This window comes from Castor canadensis, chromosome 4, assembly GCF_047511655.1.
Source record: "Castor canadensis chromosome 4, mCasCan1.hap1v2, whole genome shotgun sequence".
NCBI lineage: Eukaryota > Metazoa > Chordata > Mammalia > Rodentia > Castoridae > Castor > Castor canadensis.
In genome coordinates this window covers 13,396,603-13,418,392 of record NC_133389.1, presented here as the reverse complement: position 1 = coordinate 13,418,392, position 21,790 = coordinate 13,396,603, and the positions used below count along the sequence as shown (strand labels likewise).

The 21,790-nt window shown below is 36.3% G+C and overlaps 1 pseudogene; it reads right to left on the bottom strand.

Annotated features, from left to right (window-relative positions):
• Positions 1–14,644: 14,644 nt before the first annotated feature.
• On the bottom strand, positions 14,645–15,142 carry LOC141422432 (tryptophan--tRNA ligase, mitochondrial pseudogene; annotated as a pseudogene).
• Positions 15,143–21,790: the final 6,648 nt, after the last annotated feature.

Here is a 21,790-nt window from a genome sequence, read left to right as displayed (position 1 = left end):
GAACATACGATTTTTGGTCTTCAGAGCCTGGCTGACCTCACTCAGAATGATGTTCTCTAGTTCCATCCATTTGCTTGTAAATGGTAAGATTTCATTTTTCTTCATGGCTGAGTAAAATTCCATTGTGTACAAGTACCACATTTTCTTGATGCATTCATCAGTAGTGGGGCATCCTGGTTATTTCCATAACTTGGCTATTGTGGATAGTGCTGCAATAAACATGGGTGTGCAGGTGCCTCTGGAGTAACCCGTGTTGCATTCCTTTGGGTATATCCCCAGGAGTGGGATTGCTGGATCATACGGCAGGTCTATGTTTAGACTTTTAAGAAGTCTCCAAATTTTTTTCCAGAGTGGTTGAACCAGCTTGCATTACCAGCAATGGATTAGGGTTCCTTTTTTCCCACATCCTTGCCAACACTTGTTGGTGGTGTTTTGGATGATGGTTATTCTAGCAGGGATGAGGTGGAATCTTAGTGTGGTTTTGACTTGCATTTCCTTTATGGCCAGAAATGGTGAGCATTTTTTCATGTGTTTTTTGGCCATTTGAATTTCTTCTTTTGAAAAAGTTCTGTTTAGTTCAGTTGCCCATTTCTTAATTGGTTCATTGATTTTAGGAGAGTTTAGTTTCTTAAGTTCCCTGTAAATTCTGATTATCAGTCCCTTCTCTGATGTATAGCTGGCAAATATTTTCTCCCACTCTGTGGGTGGTCTTTTCAGTTTAGAGACCATTTCTTTTGTTGTGCAGAAGCTTTTTAATTTTATGAAGTCCCATTTATTCATCCTTTCTCTTAGTTGCTGGGCAACTGGGGTTGAAGTCTTTGCCTATACCTATTTGTTCCAGAGTGTTGCCTGCTCCTTCCTGTAGTAACTTCAGAGTTTCAGGTCTGATATTTAGGTCCTTGATCCATTTTGAGTTGATACTAGTACAGGGTGATAAACATGGATCTAGTTTCAGTTTCTTGCAGATGGGTAACCACTTTTCCCAGCAACATTTGTTGAAGAGTCTGTCTTTTCTCCATTGTATATTTTTGGCACCTTTGTCGAAAAGAGGTAGGTATAGTTGTGTGGATTCATATCTGGATCTTCTATCCTGTTCCACTGGTCTTCATGTCTGTTTTTGTGCCAGTACCATGTTGTTTTTATTGCTATTGCCTTGTAATATGGTTTGAAGTTGGGTATTGTGATACCTCCAGCATTGTCCTTTTTGCTGAGCATTGCCTTAGCTATTCACGGTCTCTTGTGTTTCCAAATGAATTTTATGGTAGATTTCTCAGTCTCTGTGATGAAAGTCATTGGGATTTTGATGGGAATTGCATTAAACATGTAGATTGCTTTTGGTAGTATAGCCATTCTTCTATGTTGATTCCTCTGACCCAGGAGCATGGGGGATCTTTCCATCTTCTGTTGTCTTCCTTGATCTCTTTCTTCAAGAATTTGTTATTTTCCATGTAGAGGTTATTCACATCCTTTTTAAAATTTACTCCTAGGTATTTGATTTTTTTTGAGGCTATTGTGAATGGAATTGTATCCATGTATTCTTTCTCAGTTTCTTCATTGTTGGTATATAGAAAAGCTAATGTTTTTTGTAGGTTGATTTTGTATCCTGCCACCTTACTGTAGCTGTTTATGGTGTCTAAGAGTTTTGGGGTAGAGTTTTTTTGGTCTTTAAAGTATAAGATCATATCCTCTGCAAATAAGGATATTTTGACAGTTTCTTTACCTATTTATATTCCCTTTATTTCTTCTTCTTGCTTAATTGCTCTGGCTAGGAATTCCAGTACTATATTGAATAGGAGTGGAGAGAGTGGGCACCCTTGTCTCATTCCTGATTTTAGGGGGAATGGTTTCAGTTTTTCACCACTAAGTATTATGTTGGCTATAGGTTTGTCATATATAGCCTTTACAATGTTGAGGTACATTCCTTCTATTCCTAGTTTTCTTAGAGCTCTTATCATGAAGTGGTGTTGGATCTTGTTGAAGGCTTTTTCTGCATCTATTGAGATGATCAAGTGTTTTTTGTCTTTGCTTCTATTGATGTACTGTATTACATTTATAGATTTGTGTCTGTTGAACCACCTCTGCATCCCTGGGATGAAGCCAACTTTGTCATGATATATGATTTTTCTGATGTGTTGTTGGATTCAGTTTGCCATTATTTTATTGAAGATTTTTGCATTGGTGTTCATTAGGGAAATTGGCCTGTAGTTCTCCTTTTTGGTGGTGTCATTGTCTGGTTTGGGGATGAGAGTAATATTGGCTTCATAAAATGAGTTAAGTAGTGTTCCTTCCCTTTCTATTTTGTGGAACAGTTTAAGGAAAGTTGGTATTAGGTCTTCTTTAAATGTCTGATAGAATTCAGCAGTGAACCATCAGGTCCTGGACTTTTCTTTTTTGGGAGGCTCTTGATGGCAGTTTCAATTTCTTTTTGTGTTATAGATCTATTCTAAGTGACCTATTCTAAGTGATCTATTCTAAGTGATTAATGTCCTCTTGATTCAGTTTGGTTGTGAGTTTCTAAAAATCTGTCCATTTCTTCAAGATTTTCAAATTTATTAGCATATAGGCTCTCAATGTAGTCTCTGATGATTTCCTGGATTTCCGTGCTGTTTGTTGTTAACTCTCCTTTTGAATTTCTGATTTTACTGATTTGGGTTTTTTAATCTCCTCATTTTAGTCAGGTTTGCCAGGCATCTGTCAATCTTATTTATTTTTTCAGAGAACCAGCTTTTTGTTTCATTGATTCTTTGTATTGTTTTTGTTTCTATTTTGCAATTTCAGTCCTAATCTTAATTATTCCTTTCCTTCTGCTTGTTTTGGGATTTGTTTGTTTTTGTTTTTCTAGGAGTTTCAGCTGTAGTGTTAGGTCATTGATTTGAGATCTTTCTGTCCTTTTTGTATATGACCTCATGGCTATAAACTTTTCTCTTAGGGCTGCCTTTGCTGTGTCGCTTAGGTTCTGGTAGGTCATGTTTTCATTTTTCATTAACTTCCAGGAACCTTTTAATTTCCTCTTTTATTTCATCAGAGACCCATTCGTTGTTGAGTAATGTGTTGTTCAGCTTCCAATTGTTTGTGTGTTTTTACTGCTGTTCTTGTTGATGATTTCTAGTTTTAATGCATTGTGGTCAGACAGAATGCATGTGATTATTTCTGTTTTCTTATATTTGCTGAGTCTTGCTTTGTGCCCTAAGATATGATCAATTTTGGAAAAGTTTCCTTGTTCTGCTGAGAAGAGTGTATATTGTGCAGAAGTTGGATGAAATATTCTGTAGACATCAGCTAGGTCCATTTGATCTATGGTGTGATTTAGTTCTAGGATTTCTTTATTGATTTTTTGTTTGGATGACCTGTCTATTGGTGATGGGGGTATTAAGGTCTCCCACTATCACTGTGTTGGAGTTTATATATGTTTTTAGGTCCTTCAGATTATGTTTGATGAAGTTGGGTGCATTGACATTGGGTGCATATAGGTTGATAATTGTTATTTCCTTTTGGTGCATTTTCCCTTTTATTAGTATGGAGTGTCCTTCTTTATCTCGTTTAATCAATCTTCTTCCAGCCTTTCACTCTCAGCCAGTGCTTATTTCTGTAGATGAGGTGGGCCTCCTGTAGGCAGCAGAGTGTTGGATCTTCATTTTTAATCCAGTTTGCCAATCAGTGTCTTTTGGTGGGAGAATTTAGTCCATTAATATTCAGTGTTAGTATTGATGAATACGTGGTGATCCCTGTCATGTAGTTGTCTTTGTTGATTAAGGGTTTGATTATGTGTAGCTGAATCAATGTTACTCTTTGCTTTCTTGCCTTTTCTTCTCCTGTTTTTTGGTTTTGCCTTCCCTTTCATGGTTTTGTTTGCTTTCATTATCTGTGTTCAAAATCCCTTGCAGAATCTTTTGTAGTGGTGGCTTTGTGATCACATATTGTTTTAGTTTCTGCTTATCATGGAAGACTTTCATTGTTCCTTCTATTTTGAATGATACTTTTGTTAGGTAGAGTATTCTAAGATTGAAGTTATTTTCATTCAGTGCTTGGAAGAACTCACCCCATGCTCTTCTTGCTTTTAATGTTTTTGTTGAGAAGTCTGCTGTGATTTTAATGGGTTTGCCTTTGTATGTTATTTGATTTTGCTCTCTTACAGCCTTCAATATTCTTTCTCTAGTCTCTGTATTGTTGTTTTAATAATAATGTGTTGTGGGGTAGTTCTATTTTGGTCAGATCTGTTTGGTGTTCTAGAAGCTTCTTGTACCTGAATGGGCATAGTTTTCTCTAGGTTTGGCAAATTTTCTGTTATTATTTTGTTGAATATATTATGCATTCCTTTTGCTTGCACCTCTTCTCCTTCTTCAATACCCATGATTCTCAGGTTTGGTCTTTTGATGGAGTCAGTGAGTTCTTGCATTTTCTTTTCACAGGTCTTGAGTTGTTTAACTCTTAGTTCTTCAGTTTTTCTTTTAATTGCCATTTCATCTTCAAGTTCTGAGATTCTGTCTTCTGTTTGGTCTACTCTGCTGGAATGGCCTTCCATTTTGTTTTGTATTTCTATTTCATTATTTTTTCTGAGGTTTTCCATATCATGGGTGACCTCCTCTTTAATATTGCCAATTTTTGATCTTAATTCATTTTTCTCACTGTTTAGGTTGTCTCAGTTTGGTGTTTATTTAGCACTTCTATGATTTCATTAATTTGTTTTTTTTTGTTTTCTCATATTCTTTATTTTTGTCCTCTTGGAATTTCTTGAATGCCTCCTGTACGTTTTGGTTGACCATGTCTAGTAACATCTCTATGAAATTCTCGTTAATGACTTTTAGGATTTCTTCTTTCAGAATGTTCTTGTGGGCTTTGTTGGGTTCCTTGGTATAGTTTATCTTTGTTTTGCTGGAGTCTGGATCTAGGTATCTGTTTTTTTCATTTTGCTCTAAATCCTGTAGTACTTTATTTTTGGGGGAAGAATGGATTCCTTCCCTTTTTCTTCATCCCATACTTCCCTTAGGTAATGTTTCTACCCCTGGACTATGTATAATTTAGTAATAGCTGGGTAACAATATTAATACTAACAAAACCAAGAGAGAAGGATAAAAAAGAGATAGAGATGGAAAGATAAAAGGAATAGAGTAGTGTGGAAAAGAGAAAAAAAATGTTAGAGATGGTGGACGATCAAACAGCAAACCGGGCAACAAATCCCTTAAAGAAGGGAAAAAAAAATCACCAGTTCTAGAACAGTAGAATTGCAGTCTTAGTTGTTCTGATGCTAGTTCTTTAGCGTTCTGATGCTAGTTCTTTAGCATCCAGACCTGTCTGTGTGTGTCTCTTAGGTAGGTTTGGAGCCTTCCTGTGGCAAGTGGCCAGTGGGTGGGGTCTCACAGGCCTACAGGTAGAGGAATTTAGCTGAGGTGAAGTAGCAGGCCTTTGGAGCATGGGCTTGCCATACCTGAGGGCACAGGCTGGTGTAGTGGAGACCCTGAGTGTCTGTGGATCCCCAACTTGACAGGCTTTGGGGCACAGGCTTGAGGAGTGAATATTGTGCAGGGCTGTTCAGGCCTTGGGGGTGTGGCCCAGCAGAACAGAGATCATGTGTGTTTGTATCTCTGGTGCAGCTGGCCGTGGTGGCATGGCACAGCAAAGCAAAGATTGTGCAGGGCTGTGCAGGCCTGGGAGGGGGCATGGCCTGGCAGAGATCATAAGTGTCTGTGGATCCCCAGCCTTAAGGGCTCATCCCATGGAAATTATGTGGGTCTGAGGGGTGGGAGTTTGGGGTAGCACAGCCCTGGTAGGACAAAGGAGCAGGGCTGGAGAATGGAGATCCCACAGAGTGCAGAGCAGTGGCTCTGTGGGCCTATGGGGTGGGGCTTAGTGTGCAGCACCTGCTATTCTTTTAGTATATGGTGGTGTGGAGAAGCCTCCCAGAACCTAGGGGTTCAGAGTGCTGATGTTTCAGCTCTCCTTGGTGTTTTACCTCAATCAAGTGTGTCTCCAGCTTCTTATCAAAGTCCCTGGATCACGGAAGTCAGAAGGTCTGTGGCTGTCTTCTGGTCACCATCTTGTGTCCTCTAATTTTCATCTTACAAAGTTATAAGTAAGCTGGGCACTGGCTGTTCACACCTATAATTTTAGCTTGGTAGGACTGAGATCGGGAAGGCTATGGTTTTTGGGCAGCCAAGGCAAAAAGTTTGGGAGACCCCATCTCAGTGGAAAAAAGCTGGGCATGGTTGTGTGTGCCTGTCATTCCAGCTACCACTAGAAGCTTAAAATAGGGGGACCATGGTCCAGACTTACCTGGACAAAAAGATAGACCCTCTCTCCAAATTAACCAGGGTACAAAGGGCAAGAAGTATGGCTCACCTCACACAAAGCCCTGATTTCAAACCTCAGGGCCAACAGAAAAAAAAAGTTATAAATGATTCTATTCAAATGTAGTCAACACAGAATATCTATGGTTGAAAAGATAGAAACATAATGCTAAATTTTGGGACACAGGTAATAGACATTCTTCAAAACCCTAAAACATTAAAAAGGTTATTAAAAACCCTTAATCTTTGTATCAGTAATTAAATTATTTACATTTTTCCCAAATGGAAAAATACCTTTATTCAAAAATTGATGTTAATAACCATGACATTTATACAAATATATGTAGTACTTGAAAATTAAACTAAACAGATGATTTGACCAAGAAGATCCAGTGAAGTGAAGTTTTTAGTGAATATTTGAAATGAAACCGTGGTACTAGGTCTGTAAATTTGCATACACCAGAATCCTTACAAACTCATACATATTACTAGCTATTTTGTGCATGCAGAATATTGGCTGCATGAGAGAATGTTGAGTAGGGTGATGGTAAGTTTTGGCCTATGTCTTCCTAGTGAATAAATGACTGCTGACAGGGCTGATCCTGCAGTCTAAAACATCTGCTGTGGAAAGACAGCTGCACTCAAGTTTGTGGTAGAGACTAAGCCAACCCTCCATCCCAGCAACTCCAACCTGACTTGACAGATGAGGTGTGTAGCTACAGAGCTGTCAGAGCAGCATCCCAATTATTTTGGGATGCAAAAACCATATACCATTGATTGGGTTGCTCAAAGAAAGGATTTATTTCTCTTCAATAGTGGCAAAGAAGTCCTTTGACTGAGGCCTGTAGATTTTGTTTCTGGTTCTTTTTCTGCCTTGAAGAAAGTACACTTCACATACTCAGACAGACAGAGAGAGAGAGAGAGAACAGAGAGAGAAAGAGAGAGAGAAGGAGAGAGGGAGAGAGAAACTTTTGGGTTTCTTTTCTTTGTTGCTCTTCTTGTATGAACATTGATCACTGATACCTTTATGGTGTCCTCTTCCCTCATGACTGCATCTGAACCTGGTTGTCTCCCCAAAGCTACACTTCCAAATTCCATCCTTTTGGAAATTATGGTTTCAATATGAATTTTGAGGAGACAGAATATTCATTCTCAAACAACTTGTATCAGATGTTCATTTTAGCTGCAAGACTAATTTCATATTGTTTATTCTGGATGGAGACAGTTATTGACTACAAAGGTGTGCCAAGAATTGTTAGGGTGATGGATTCATCTAAAACTTGATGCTAGTGGTGGATGTATGATACTGTATATTCCTAGGAGCCACCAAACCATGCACATAAAATAAGTAAACTTTATGATATATAATTATTCTGCAATAACACTGTTTAAAAAGAGAAAAAATGTCATGGACATTTAGTATTTTAAATTCAGGAAGATAGTTAACAAATTATTTCATATTCTTGTAGACATTGTGAATAAGTATGACCATGATGGCAGGCACTCATGTTTGCTTTAGCCTTTTAAAAACTATTTTAGATAATTAGAGTTATTTGGGAAAGCATATCCCACTCTAATTGTTTTCTGGTGAGTTAAATTCTCTTATTATCAACTTACAGTAAATGTTAATTTAATGTAGTATAAGTACTGCACTTCTTTTGTGGCACAGAAACTGTTTTGTATGCATTCAACTGAATGATACAACAAAGACATTTCAAGTATTGCTATCCCTCATTTTGATTAAGAATTCTTGTAAGTACTGGAATTTTCCAATTGACAGAAAATAGCTATTATTCGTTCATAGAAGACTTTAGGGAAGGACAGAAAACTATTGTGTGAAAGATTCTATTAAAATCGTCATTACTTGAAAAACACTGATTTAATTGACTTAAATCATATTTATGAAACACGAAACACAAAAACAGAATAAACACTCTATGTTCATCTGTAGTAAGATTGATCATATTATGTATAAACTTCACTAATTTGAGAAAGAAACACAGATAAGACTAAAATTCAATAGGAAGGAAAACAACTATTATAAAAAACCAGAATGGCAATTTATTTCTCAAGAGTGTGGTTTACATCATAAAAAGATATACTCAAATAAAATATGAATAAAGCATGAGGATATGCTAAAGACATTTTAGATACACATTGCCTGAAAAGTTTAACCTTTTTATGTTTTTTTCTGTGGGATCACAATGATGAAAGAGAATAATTAAAAACTAAATGATATGGAGAAAGAAAAAGAAAGACAAGAAACAAGGAATCTATTTTTATTGTTCTGGGTGGGGGTACATTGTAGAATTTGCAAATGTTCATAAAATGTATCAAATATATCCTTCTTTAATTCACCTCCTCCACTGTCTTCTTTCATCCCCCTCCCATCCCGATTCCTGCAACAATTTCAGCAGGTATAATTTTTGCATTTAAGTTCATGTGCATACATTATTTGCACCATATTCATCCTCCTACCATTTCTCTACCACCTCTCCCCTCCCACTGGTTCCAACCACCTCTCCATCCCTCCACAGAACCTGTTCCACTCCCCTGTTCTCAGATTTTGTAGAAGAAAAAACATAAAAGATAAAAAGAGAAACATGACTGTTTTTGCTAGTTTGAGATAAAGAGAGCCAAGCAGGGAGATTCCTTGTGTTGTTTCCATGTATATGTGTATTGCAACCCCAATTGGTTCATTTCTTCCAGTCCTATTCACTCGTCCTTAGTCCATTTCCCATGGTGGTCATGCCCAGCTTAAGATTTCTATATTCATTCCTGTAGAGTGGACACATCAACCACACTCAAGTTTTTGGTTTCCTTCCCTTGCCCTATCCCTCCCACGTGTGGCCTTCCCTTAGTGTGACCCATGACCCATAATATTGGTGCATTTGTTTTAGGTCTACAATCTACAGATGAGGGAGAACATGCAGCATTCGGCTTTCTGAGCCTGAGTAACTTCACTTAAGATGATGTTCTCCAGTTTCATCCATTTACCTGCACATGACAAAATTTCATTCTTGTGGGCGAGTAAAATTCAATTGTGTAAAATACCACATTCTCTGAATCCATTCATCAGTAGTAGGCATCTTGGCTGTTTCCATAGCTTAGCTATTATGAATAGTGCTGCAGTAAACATGGGTGTGTAGGTGCCTGACTCACATTCCTTTGGCTGTATCTCTAGGAGTGTTGTTGCCATAACATATGGCAGATCTATATTTAGTTTTTAAGAAGCCTCCATATTGTTCTCCATAGTGATTGTATTAGCACACATTCCCACCAGCAGTGTATGAGGGCTCCTTTTTCCCATACCTAGCCAACATTTTTTGTTTCCACAACTTTCCTTTATTCCCTCTGTTTTCCCGATTCCTGGAATAGTTTCAATGGGTATTGTTTTTCCATTGTGCATACATGTGTGCACACTTTTTGCACTGTATTAAAGCTCTGACCACCTTTTCCCACCACCTCCCCCATCCCAGTACCTGTTCTGCCTTCCTGTTCTCCAATTTTGTAGAAGAGAGAAAAAAGAAAAAAAAATGACATTTTTGATTGTTTGAATAAACTTAGCTACACAGGAAGTTTCCTTGTGATACTTCCCTGTATATATGTGCTATAACCCCAATTGGTTAATCTCTTCTATTTTTCTTCATTCTACTTTAGTCCCTTTCTTATGGTAGCTCAACTGGTTTAAGAATTCTGTATTCATTCTACTATAGAGAGCTTATTAATCATATTCATCTTTTTAATTTCCTTCTTTTACCCCACTCTTCTCATACGTGATTCCCTTTAGTGTGACTAGTTTTTCATAATATTGCTGCATTTGTGTCAGGTCTATATTCCACATATGAGAGGAAACATGCAGCTTTTAGCCTTCTGAACCTGCTAACTTCACTGAAGACAATGTTCTCCAGTTTCACCCATTTACCTTCAAATGACAAAATTTCATTCTTCTTTGTGACTGAGCAAAATTCTGTTGTATACAAATACTGCATTTTCTTAATTGATTCATCAGTAGTGAGGCATCTTGGCTGTTTCCATAGCTTAGGTATTGTGAATAGTGCTGCATAAACACGGGTGTGCAGGTCCCATTCTTGTAGCCTGACTCACATTCCTTCAGCTGTATCCCTAAGAGTGGAATTGCTGGATCATATGTTATTCTATTTTTAGTTTTTGAGGATCCTCCATACTGTTTTCCATAGCAGTTGTACTAATTTATTTTCCCACCAACAGTGTATTTTTCCCCACATCCTTGCCAACATTTGAAGTTGTTTGTGTTCTTAATGGTAGCTATCCTAACAGAAGTGAGGTAGAGTCTTAATGTGGTTTTGATTTGTATTTTCTTTAAGGCCAGGGATGGTGAGAAATTCTTTCATGTGTTTTTAGTCATTTAGACTTCTTTCTTTTAAAAGATCTGTTCAGTTCATTTGCCCATTTCTCCATTGGGTCATTGATTTTTGGGGAGTTTATTTTTTTGAACTCCCTGTATATTGTGGTTATCAGTCCCTTGTCTGATGTACAGCTGGTAAATATTTTCTACTATTTTGTGGACAGTCTCTTCAATTTAGAAACCATTTTTTTTGTTGTTGTGCAGAAGCTTTTTATTTTCATGTAGTCTTATTTGTCAATCCTCTCTCTTGGTTGCTGAGCCATTTGAGTTCTAGTTAATCAGTCATTGCCCATCCTTATTGCTTCTAGTATATTCCCTGCTCTTTCCTGTACAAGCTTCAAGGTTTCAGGTTTTATATTAAGGTCCTTAATCCATGTCAGGTTAATACTTGTACAGGATGAAAGACATGGATCTTGTTTCAGTTTTCTGCAGCAACATTTGTTGAAGAGGTAGTTGCTCTCTATACAAGAATGTAGTCCCTGATGATTCCCTAGATTTCATTGGTGTTTGTTGTTATCGCCCCAGTTTTGTTTCTGATTTGATTAATTTGGGTCTTTTCCCAGATTTTTCAGGGGTTTTTCAGTCTTGTTTATTTTTTCAAAGAATTGGCTTTTTGTTTAATTGATTCTCTGTATGGTTTTCTTGGTCTCTATTTCATTGATGTCAGCCCTTATTTTTATTATTTCTCTCCTTCTGCTTGTTTTGGGTTTAACTTTACTTGCTTTTCTAGGGGTTTGAGATGTAGCATTAGGGGCATTAGGGCATTTATTTGAGATCTTTCTGTGTTTTTAATATATGCATTCATGGCTATGAGCTTTGCTTTGAGGACTGATTTTGCTGTGTCCCATATGTTTTGATAGGTTGTGTTTTCATTTTCATTAAATTCTAGGAACTTTTTTGATTTCCTCCCTTATTTCTTCCATGACCCATTGATCATTGAACAGTGTGTTTTTCAGTCCCCCAAGTGTTTGAGTATTTTCTGCCACACCTTTTGTTATTGAGTTCTAGTTTTATTGCACTGTGGTCAGACAGTATGCAGTAGGTTATTTCAGTTTTCTTATATTTGCTGAGGCTTGCTTTGTGACTTAAGATATGGTCTATTTTGGAGAAAGTTCCATGGGCTGCTGAGAAGAATGTACATTGTGCTGTTGCATGATGGTATACTCTGTAAATGTCTGTCAGGTTCATTAGCTCTATGATGTCATTCAATGGGGTCATTCAATTCTAGAATTTCTTTTTTTCCTTCTATTTTGTCCATTTATTTTATTTTCCTTTATTGTTGTGCTAGGTGGGGATACATTTCGGCTTTTACAAATGTTCTGACAATGTATCAAATATGCAATACTTGAATTGACCTTTCATTGCTCTGCTTTCTCCCCAACCCCTGATTCCTGGAACAGTTTCAATGAGTATCATTTTTGGATTTACATACATGTGTACACATTTTTTGCACCATATTCATCCTCCTACCTCTTTTCCCCACCACCTCTTTCCTCCTGGCCACAAGGAAGAATGAAATTTTGTCATTCATAGGTAAATAGATAGAATTGGAGAAAGTTAAACAGGATCACAAGGCCAAAAAGCTGCATGATCTCTCTCATTTGTAGAATATAGACTTAAAACAAATACAGCAATATTGTAGGACACTGGTCACACTAAGGGGAGGCCATGCATGAGAGGGATAGGGAAGAGATGAAACAATTTTAGCATTTCTTTGTTGAATTTTTTGTCTTGGTGATAGAGGAGTATTAAAGTCTCCCACAACCACTGTGTTGGTGTCTATCTGTGTTTTTATGTCCATTTAGTGTATGCACTGACATGGCATATGTAAGTTAATAATTGTTATTACCTCTTGATGTATTGCTCCTTTTATTAGTATGAAGTGACCTTTTTAGTCTCTTCTAATTTAGGTTTGAAGTTCACTTTATCTAAGTATTGTTACTCCTGTCTATTTTGATGGGCCATTGGCTTGGTAAATCTTCTACCCTTTCACTCTAAGACAGTTTGTTTCTGTCAATAAAGTGGGTTTCATGTAAACAACACATTGTTGGGTCTTCCATTTTAATCCAGTTTGCCAAATGGTGTCTTTTGATGTGGGAGTTGAGTCCATTCCTGCTGTTTAGTTGTTTCTGTTGAAGAAAAAAGAAATCTTATTCTCATGGTGAAAGACATTCCTTAGGATGACTGAGTAGAGATTTCAGGATGAACATCTATGCTGCTGGCTTGATGGAACTGGCAGGTCAGATTGAAGTAGAAAGATAGTGACATCATCAGAGAACGTGACTGACAATAGATAACTTTGATAGATTATGAAGTATGTTTATGTACTGACTAAACATTCGTGCAATCATTAGGAACCACTTTGTGGCAAGTACATAGAAATTTGAGCAAGCTAAGGGTCAACTGCCAATTTATTTCTTTTTTCTTTTTTTATTGTTTTATTATTCATATGTGCATACAAGGCTTGGGTCATTCCCCCTCCACCCTCACCCTCTCCCTTACCACCCACCCCACCCCATCCCTCTCTCCCCCACCCCCTCAATACCCAACAGAAACTATTTTGCCCTTATCTCTAATTTTTCAACTGCTAATTTAAATGAAGAAGAAATTCTAGCGGCTGATTCAGATCATCCCATTCTCATTGTTGAACAATACTTGCATGGTTAATATAAATATTGAATACCTCCTGAAAAGAATTTTAGTAGCAAATTCAGAAAGCTGGAAGGATATTCTACGTATACATGCCAAAGTGTGCATGTGTGTATGTGCCTGGATATACAATAGGAGAACTGATATGAGAGTTAAGATCTCACTTGCCACAGTAGGGATTCAATAACTACTATCTTAATGGCACAGAAAGAATGAAAATTCATAATGGTAAATGTCAGAAGAACTTAAAAATTAAAAGTAATTACTCTTTAGTAGTAGTAATTAAGGTTGGAAAAGATACTGCAAAGCTTACGTAAAGACTCAAAATTATTTGATATTTTAATATGCTTATTTTACTATTGTAAAAACAAATTTTAAAAACCAAAGTTTATTATGGATATACAATGCTAACTGATTTCTAAAATAAGGATAAATCCTATAAAAGGAGAAGACTAATTAGGCCAAGGGCAATGTGCAGTGACTATTTTGCTAAGAAGCATGTTTGAAACAATCCAAAAAGACACATTTAGCTATATCTTTTAATTTTAAAATGTTTTTAATCTCCATGTATTTTCCAAAGTTATTTTGTTAAAATTTTCTATTTTCTTCATCCTTCTAAGAGTTAAGAATATATATGTATATTTATATTCCTCATTTGTATCTGTAAGTTAAATGTTCTTACACACCTAGAATTCAATTTAGAAGAAAAATCCAGAGTTAAGAGCACATTAACACTATTATCATCCAGCAATTAGCTCTAGTACAAAGAAATTGATGTTGTTCAAACATGAAATATGAATGTTTTAGGTTGATGAACAAAAAATAAAGAGAAATAAAATTTTATATTTTTATTAGAAAGGACTCTATAGAGAATTAAAGTAGTTTCTATGAGTTTATGTAAATAGAAGATACCTAAGAGCTACATGGAATGACAAGTGCAACATTAGTTTTAAATTAAATTAAATAAAAACACCCATTTCTTAATGCATTTGAACCTATTTTGAGTAGATGGAAAGAATAAACAGTTAATGTAGTTCAAAGCAATTTTCTTTTTTTTAAAAGACAGTTACACCTTCTTAAATTTTTTTCTTCTGGCTGCAGCTTTTTGTGGACAGAATTTGGAACACTGCTCTATTTAAATGCTGTGAATCATTATTCATCAAATGAGGCCAATACTCACTTCTCTACCAAATTACATATTCTCCTACTGTAATACTTCTTGGAGGAAAGCTGCCTTTATCTGTGTGCACAGACTCCAAGACAAAAACAAAAACAAACAAAAACCCAAAAAACAAAACAAACAAAAACCCTTTCCAGCAGTAGATTACACGTTTTTCAGAATCCCCACCAGTTTCTTCATGTCCTAGAACACGGGGTATGCTATTTCTTTGGCTTTGACAGATCCTACTAGTAAAACCTTCTCTAAGTGGTCCCTGTGCCTTTTGAGTCTTTCAATTTCACTTCTAATTGGAGCAGACTTCTCGATCACTGCATTGGCCACCAGCAGCTTGTAGCAGGCGGTGTCCAGGCCAGTGACCGCGGCGTGGATGGCCACTAGGTTGGAGACACTTCAGTGGCATGGCTCATCGGTGACCTCGGAGGTGCAGTCTGTTACCACCTTGTGGAACTCGCACCTCAAGTCCTCAGGACTGTCTGTCATACGAATGGTGGCCAGCTTCTCTGGGTCTGACTTCGATATTTTGGCCGTGGGTTCACGGAAGGATTTCACCTTCTTCATGGGTGTTAGAATGAACGTGGGCACTGCAAAGAATTACCCATAGTTCTTGGGGACACCTTGTGCTAGATCCTGAACTAGTCCCATTCATGTTCCATTGACAAATGTCATATCCTCTAGGGACGTAATTGATGCTATGGGGCTTGCAATCAAACATACTTTGAAATTATTGGTTATAGCTCAATCCCCCCAAAATTTGGATGTTCTGCTAGAGGCTAAGTATAACAAAGGTTTATGTCTTGCTTGAATCACACTCCACAAAATGGTCCACAAAACTGTCTTCTCTATCCTGAAATTTTACCCATCTTGGATCACAAGGTCTTCACTAGCACAAGGAAAGAAAGGGATATAAAATCTTGCTGGATGTTTATAATGAATGCCCTGGAAATATTTTAAATCAATTTTCCTAGGTTCATTGACCTGAAATAGTCATGCAGCTACAACCTAACTAAAAGTAATGTATGTCCATGGAGAGGAAAATAGTATGGAAAACAGTCTGAAGAGATAAACGGTGAAAAAACATACAGCCTGTTACAAAAGGAATGGCTACTGATTGAGAAGAGAAGGACCAGTGGCTAGAACTTTGTGGTTTTTGTTATCTGTTTACACAGCAAAAAGAGGAAACTAAAAGGCACTGAAAAATAGTTGACCAGTAAATAGGAGAAAATACAGTGCAGTGCTCATGTAGTCAAGCAAGGGCAGTGTTTTGTCAGAAGGAGATGTTGATCAATTGAGTCTAATATTTTTTATTGGTCAAATACAATAAGAACTGAGAGTTGGCCATTCAACTAACCAATAGAATGCTTGCTTAGTTTAGTGGTGATTTGTGAACAGCAATACTAATGGAGTAGTGGAAGACAGACGTTGAAAAGAAAGTAAAAGTGAAATGGCACACAGAGAAGCTCCAAATACTGGAGAGAACAGGTGGAAAAGAGAAGAAATGCTGAAAGAGACTATTTTATGAGAGAGATGACAAATTTTATACATGCATATGAGAATGACATGACAGAGAATTTGAATATCATAGTAAAAAAGAGTATAGTGGCACCTGCCTAGCAAGCACAAGGTCCTGAGTTCAAGCACCAAAACCACCAAAAGAAAAAAAAAAGAGGTCAAGAGTATAGTGGATTTTGAGTGATTATTGATTGGCCCATAGTAAATGTATAGTTCACAATTAGGAGCTCAACCTTAGATAGGAAGATGGGCATCTTGTTTGCAGTGAATATATGTGTGCTACTTGTGAGCAGGGTGCTGTTAGATTTCTGATGGGTTCTTCGTTTTAAAGAAAAGTAGCAAATACTCCATTATATTCTGAGACTAAAGAGGTGGATAGCAGAGAAAGAAAGGGTGAAATGTTTATTCATGAGAATGAGAGAATGAATGGACAAGGAGACATGATGCAATTCTTGGTTATTTTTACGATTCAGATTTATGAATTCAAGTGAGACCAGTAAAAAAGGGTATGTGTTTTCTTCTAGTCATGTGCGGCTACACAGGTAATTGTGCATAGTACCAGAAAAGATAAAATGTTATATTTATGGATTTGTCAGAGAATACTTTTTCAGAGCAGTTCATGAAGTCATTATCAAGCAAAGGAGGTAAGCATATATATAGCGCCTGAACTCAATGTTTGTACTTGGAGTTTATTTTCCATGGTGTAAGAAATAGACATCAAGGGTATAGAATACAGAAGAAAGGTAAGCTGATTCTATAAGTTTAGGCCCATGTGAAGTTAAAAAATATTAGGTTTGGAGAGCCTATGAACATGAGCTGGAAAGTGTGTGTAAGTGTACGCGTGTTTGTGTGTCTACGTATGTGTGTGTGAAGGGTGTAGTCTGTGCAATGTGGGCTATTCAGCAGCATCTTTGCCCTCAACTCAATAGATGCCAGTAGCAACCAGTTGGAGCCCTAACTCTCTGAGCCAGTTATGATAAGAAACACCTGTCCAGACTTCACAAAATATTTCTTACAGGGTCCCAGTTATTCGAAATGGAGAAACAGTTTTTTTACTACAACCATGGGAGTGAGTATAGAGGTAAAGTAAAGGAAAGATCACCAAGGATATGGAGGAGACTTGGAACCATTATCTTCTTGTGCTTAGAATCACCAAAAGCTAGCATTTTAAGTGTTCTGTAAAGTTGCAATAAAATACAATCACGTATTAATTGTGGAGGAGTATTTGAATCTTCATAACTGAGAAACCAAAACCTAATAGCAGTGAATTGTTGTAAATTGTGCAATGATATGAGAATTTTCCAATGGGAGTTTGGGGGAAGAAGAAAAGAAAATAATCAGGAAGTAGCAATGAGGATCAAGGAGCATCATTTGGAAGAACTTTCCAGTGGGAATAAAAATAGTTATAACCAACGGTTGCAAGGGATGCTGTGTCCTAGAGGGAGACTGGGGTTAGAATAGTAAGGTGAAGTAAATGCTCATCGACAAGGCTGAGGATGTGGAAAGGTTTGATGCTAATTGTCCATGAGGAAGATCCAAAAGTACATATGGTGAAGGAATTTTGTGAATTATGGTCAAATGAAGAAGGAGGAAGCAGAGTAGGAGTTCAATTTGATGAGTCTAAATCTTTTTATGATGAACTATATAAATAAGGAATGGGGAAAAATGAGAATACCCAATGAACATAAGCCATTCAGTGGTTGTGAGGTTGTAAAGGTTGTGAGTACAGGAGGGTCTGGTGTAAAGAATCCAGTGCATGCTTCAGATCCTTAATATGGGCGCTTTGAGGCCTGAAAGATAGAAGGGTTCTAATGTGAAGCACTTGATATTCCCTCATGATTCCTCTCTGTTAAATCATGGTCTACTTTCAAGTGAACAGTAATCACTTTTGTTTCCCTTGACTACTTTCCATGGATTAAAGAGGCTAGTTCTTACTAAGAGAGTTATCGTGACTCCTTTAGCAGAGGCAAGAGGTCCAGACAGGCTGGATATTACCTTAAAGGTTCTCACCCTCTGGAGAAATGGTCTTGAACTAGCCCCTATCAATGCAAGAATCTAAGAGGAACCAGTTCAATGTGGTAGAAAATAACTAGAGGGATGAGATTTATTTGTACTGTGAATAATAAGGGAGTACAATCTATACTTAGGTTAGAGAGAGTCACAAATAATTAAGAGACAGTACCTAATGGGTAAAATAACAGAAATTGAATTTATTCTTCCTCTAACTCTCCCTGAAAATGAGAAAAGATTGTTATAAGTAAATGAATTAGGAAAAAAGAAGCATGATGGAATGAATTAATTCCCCTAAAAAAGAGTCATCTCAGGGACTTAGGAGATATGAAAAAGGGTATTGACTAGGTTAGATAAGAAATTTAATTTAAAGTAACTGCTGAGTACTTGAGGTGTGTTTGTTCTTGTGTGTATACAAGCATGTGTTTATATGCATATGTATGTATAAATATATCTGTATAACTACCATATATAAATGTATGTATAAATATATCTGTATAACTACCAGTGCATTTACATAGAGAATTAAGTTGGGACATCTTACATAAATTAGATGTGTTCAGAAAATGTTCATATATATTCACACATCACATTCAGAATGGAAAATGCAAATTCCAAGAAATATTGAGGTGATAAACTGAGTTTTTATGTAAATTTCATTGAAGATAGAACTCTGTAATTATTTTAAAATTATTCTCAGGATTAGATTGGCATTTTTAGTATTTCTTTGTGACCATTTCATGGTACAAGTTATTGTACCATGAAGTTACAACAACTTACTCACAACTAAATCAAACTATGGAATTAGAAGAAAGTAAGGGAAACTAACTGCCTTACTGTGACTTAACAGCTCAGGTTTTCCTTGTCTTTTTATTTCCAGAATTTTTGTGGCAATTCATCCAAAGAATCATTCCCACCTGAATTCACATCACAATAAAATCCAAAATTAGTACATTTGGTACTTTTTCATAACCAATGTCTTTATTATCTGCTGACATTCTTAGGGACACATACAGGGAACAATTGGATTAAGAATTATGTTGTGAAATTTAGGTAAATGCTGAATTAATTTACATCCTCTTTGAAGAGGTGCTGGTGATAATTAATGACACTATTTAGCCTGGAAAAGTACAATATTGTATTCTCAAATCTACATATTTTTACTAAGTATATGACAAAAGTGGATTTTCTGAATATTTGCCTCGTGTTCTAAATTTGACTTCTCAAAGGCATATCATTTATGGCAAAGGTATGTATTACATGTACTAATACATATAATAATCATTTTTACTATGAATAACTTAACACTCATTTAAAAAGAAACGAAAGGACTAAATTGAGCACATTGCCATATGTAAAACTAGACTGCATTCTAAAGAATACAGATATCTGCATACAAGTAATGATTTACTTTACATCTCCATAAGAGTTACACTTTTAATTTCAAATACAATTCATCATTTAAATGATTCTGGAAATACATTTTACCTTTTTGTACCTATATATACATTTTCCAAAAGCTTTATTTATAGTAAAAAAAATCACCGAGGATTTTTTTGATTATGCTAGGGCAAATCCTAAATTTATTTTTGCTTGTTACCTAATTGTTGAATTATTCAACTGATTAAATTTTTTATGAGTTATTGCACTGCTACTTCTAATATTTTAAAGTGTAACTTTTTTTGAATGACAGACCAGGAATCTGAATAATCAGATATATGCTTTTTTTTATTCAGTGATCAGAAGTCAATGAAAACACACCTACATATGTGTATTAGATTTGCCAAGTGAAATTCAGATATTATTATTCTCTAATCAGGGAATGACTTTATAAAATTTCTCTTATTTTATTTTTAATATATATTATATAATATATTAATTATATATATGAAATTGCTGGCTGCCCAATCATGAGAAGTCTGCATTTCTAGGGAATATTTTGTTAATTACCTGAACCCAGACTATTATGACAGTATTAAGCCTAATATTTTAAACTGAAGATATAGAAAGACACCATCTTTAATAGAAGATAAATTAAACAGAATAGGGTTTTGGTAAGAAGGCTTTTAAGTGGAATAATTTTGCTATTCCTCCAAAGAGACAAAAGTCCCTATGAAAAATAGCTCTTTTCCAGGGTTTCTCTATGGCCACCCTGCAGATCCCGATATTGTTTAATACTTTGGGTTAAGGTAGAATAGCTGTCAAAACAGAAGGGGTAATTACATTAAAATTCTGGAAGTAATTTTTTAATTCTTTAAACTATTATCTCAAGTTTAGTCATTTAATTGCTTTCTCCATGGTCTTACAGAATGAAATGTAATGTGATAATAGGCAAATACTAAAAAAGGGCTTGGCAATAGAGCTGGATGTCTGTGGAGTTTAATACCCAACGTTACTTGAAATGAGGTCAGTTTTACTGAGGTGGGAAAATCTTGAGTGAAGGAAGGAATGTGTACTAAAGACAGAAAGAGTAATAGTGCAAAGGGAGTGGAGCAAGGCTAAAGTTAAGTGTTTAACAAGTTTAGAGTCTCAACAATAAAAATACAGACTACATGCCCTGGTGTGGCTGGGGTAGGCTCCCTAATTGATGATGAGTGAGGGAGTCTGAGGGCCACTGGAGACCAAGAGACACTCAGCCATTAGTTTGGAAAGACAAATATTTCACATTATACCTTGGCACACATGCCATAACTCAGTACCATTCTGTTGTGTACCCTTAAAGAGAACAAAGGAGGATAATTATTCCTTTCTTCTTTCTCTCTCCTTGAAAGAAAACAAAAGGAATGGAGAAATAGATACACAGGTAAATACATGGAAATTTTACTCGAGTTTTTGCTGACTTTCCTCTTAATTAACCTTTTTTGTGATTATTTCTCCTGCCCTCTACTCTCAAAACACAGTGTCATACTTCAGGCATTTAGGCTTTTCCTTCAGTATAATGACTGTCTTGATTCCCAAATTTTCTGAGCATCAATGCAGGGTATGTTACCAGCTGCATACAAGTCAGCCTTACACCATTTATAGGGGCTTGTTTGTCAAAGTTTACAGCTTAGCAACATTTACTGCTTCTCTAACTTTCTCTGCAATGTTATGGTTGTAATTATTTGGTGTTATTCTGGGAGTTAATTGTCAGGAAACAAAATTAAGGGAGCATGTCTGAGCCTTTCCCTCCTCTGAGACTCCTGAAAAAAGAATTGAAAAGAGGTGAGTCTTAATATCAATCCAGCATGGACCATTTCTCTTGTCATTGGTCTCATTGAAGGAGCTCATTTCAGGAAAGTCACAAAGAGGTCAGAGAATTTCAAACTGCCAACTTAGATCTACATTACAACTTCTACAGACTTTTGACAATTTGGTATGGACATACTGAAAGCCTATCTTATTTCTCTGTCTATTATGAGATTGCAAAGTAAAATCCTGGTGTTCATTGTACTAATAGAGCAGTTCTTAGAGAAATATTTAAATGAGGCACTTTCATAACTATTATCTTTTAAAACCACTATATGTTAAAATTATTAGAAAAAAATAAAGTCTAAATCATTTGAGATAATTGAATGACATCACTGGTAAAATTTAAACAAATGGTGATTCGGACTGCAGAATCTGTGAAATATACTTCGGATCTTTAAATCTGAAAGAGAATCACCTCAAACAGGATGTAAAATGGAGAAGGCTTTATGTCATCACTAGTATATCCATCAACCTGGGGTTACTCAGGGTTTACTGGATTTATTTTGACCTTAGCATATCCATGTATCCACATATTCAGAG